The 2500-nt window shown below is 34.4% G+C and overlaps 1 protein-coding gene across 1 annotated transcript in view; it reads right to left on the bottom strand.

Annotated features, from left to right (window-relative positions):
• Window positions 1-1904: 1904 nt before the first annotated feature.
• The window catches only part of plp2b (proteolipid protein 2b), a 13490-nt gene continuing 12894 nt past the window's right edge, over window positions 1905-2500 (bottom strand). Inside the window, exon 5 of the mRNA XM_029436572.1 lies at window positions 1905-2500. This exon is cut by the window's right edge and continues 354 nt beyond it. The gene's annotated coding sequence lies outside the window, so the exon portion shown is untranslated.

The following is a 2500-nucleotide window of genomic DNA, read 5'->3' as shown; positions in this document are numbered from 1 at the left end:
GAAGACCCAGGACTCGGTGGAGAGATTATATCTCCTCACTGGCCTGGGAACGCTTCAGGATCCCCCAGTCGGAGCTGGAGGATGTGGCCCGGAGAAAGGAAGGAACCCCAACCTTACTGGAGCTGCTGCCCCCGCGACCCGACCCCGGATAAGCAGTAGACGATGGATGGAGTTATATTTATGATCAAAGTTCAGTTAACATTTTATTTTATCCTGCTTTCTTGCATTTATTTATTTGTTTTATTTTAACTTTAAAAAATAAATAAAGGTAGGATTGTATAAGTGTATACATCTTACTCCTTTTCGGACATACATAACATTTCTTAATATTGTTTATTAATTTATGTTTATGTATTATTTTCTAATTGTAAAGTGTATTGGGACCGTGTTTCTGCACTTTAAATAAAATTGATTATTATTATTTTGTATGTTTACTGTTCATTTTATTTGGAATTCTTGTTTTTCTTTTTACTTATTTGTTCGACATAAATAAATAAATAAATAAAAATGCCGCTTTTATTTTGAAGGTGTGTGTGACATCCTGACAGTGTCTAACTTGACGAAGCTCTAACTTGACGTCTCCTGTGCATAAACCTGAACACAGGCAACACACTCAAAGTGTACTTTACTTTTTCTAGGCTACAAGTACACACACCCTTCTTTCTGATTCATACCATGTTTAGTCTTTATTTATCCATCTGCAGTGTCTACATTCAAAGCATGGGAGGAGGCGGTTTAATAAATACACCTAAATAAATATTTAGACAAGGAATTATGAACACAGATATGTTTGGGGGAAAGGCATTAATACACTGTTCCAGCAGCAACATGGTGACTTAGTTTGAAAACAACAAATCAGTATGAGCCCAAACAAAGGATTATAATTCCACGCAGGTCTCTAAAGGGTTACAGCTGAACACAGCAGGACACAGAGGGAAGTTAGGAAGGATTGTGCTGCAGTGTAATCTGACAATGAAAAGATAACATGATGCATGTGTGTGCTATAGAAACATTTCAGATGAGATTAGAGAGCACAGATGCAGCAGGTCAGAGTAAAAACCTTGTTCCTGATAATATCTGACAGACTGGAGCAACAACTCAGCTCTGTTGATGTTTCTGCAACTTTATGATCTTACTCAGAGCTGGTGGGACAGAGGGAACTTTAATTTAGCTATTTATTTAAGATACAGAGCAACAATCTGGTTCCATCTAGTGGTCATCTGACAGAAGACACGTTACACACAAATGCATCCAGCTCGTTAAATAAAACATGGAGCTCCATAAAAGAAAAAAAAAAGACTTCCTGTGATGTAATGACTTGATAAAAATAATAAAACTTAATAATGTAATAACTTGATAAAAATAATAAAACTCAATAATTTAATAACTTGATAAATATAATAAAACTCAATAATGTAATAACTTCATAAAAAATATAATTAAACATAATAATGTAATAATGTAATAACTCAGGATATGTTAAGCATATAAAATATGTAAAACTTTGTGTCGTAAATGAATGACACTGAAAACATTTGACACTGATTTCATGTTTGGAAATGTAAATTAAGGCAATATACTCTGTATATTTATTATTATTATTATTATTATTATTATTATTACTGGCTGTTAGTTCTCTTACTTTTATTATTCTGAGTCCTCTTTTTATTTAACATGTCAGCCTAATTATTTTACTTTTGTCTTTCATCTGCGCTAACGTTACAAACAGTTGATTTAAATGTTGTTTTTCATCAGGGCAGTGACCAAAAATGCAATCAAGTTTGACGTCATTGGTAAACATGTTATTACAACATCCGTCAGAACATTATTACATTATTGGTTAAAGCGATTACGCAGGTTAAGTTAAAGGAAGATTTGTGTGTAAATAAATGACAGAAACAGACTTTCTTTGTAGTAACAATGGCTTTTATTTCCCAAAGCAAGGCTGCTTTGAATTTTGAAATTACAAACGGCAGACTCTTGTAAAGCATGTTAGAAAAAATAGAAATAAGGCAACGTTTTACTTGGACAAAGAACCACCAGAGGAAACAGTTACAGAGCGTATTAAAATTGATATTCACATCATAAAATTAGAACTATTTTCTTTTTCTATTTGCCTCATCAAAAACTGGACAGTACGACTGCACCGGAAACAACGTCAACAGAAAACCTTTCTGCACCTTAAACATGTTTTACAAACGTAAGTAAAAGAAAACAACCTGAGCAAGAAACTGGAGGAGGAACGTGTTGTTACCGGACGTCTGGCGGCTCTAATGGTGCAGAACTAACTCTAATTAAAACACTTACACAGTCAAAGACCGCAGGACACTTCAAGGCTTCAATATAAGATGAACAACTGGTTAATTTGACTTTAAGGCACCGTGACACACTCTGAAGAGCAACGATTAAACAACAGAGAGTTCGTCCAGCTGAGAAACGTCTCTGGAAATACAGGAAACACTCAAGAAGTGCAAAAGTATGACGTTAAGCAATTCCTAAA

This window comes from Cottoperca gobio, chromosome 7 (genome assembly GCF_900634415.1).
Source record: "Cottoperca gobio chromosome 7, fCotGob3.1, whole genome shotgun sequence".
Classification (NCBI taxonomy): domain Eukaryota; kingdom Metazoa; phylum Chordata; class Actinopteri; order Perciformes; family Bovichtidae; genus Cottoperca; species Cottoperca gobio.
Note: the sequence above shows the minus strand (reverse complement) of the source record. Positions and strands in the feature narration are given on the sequence as shown.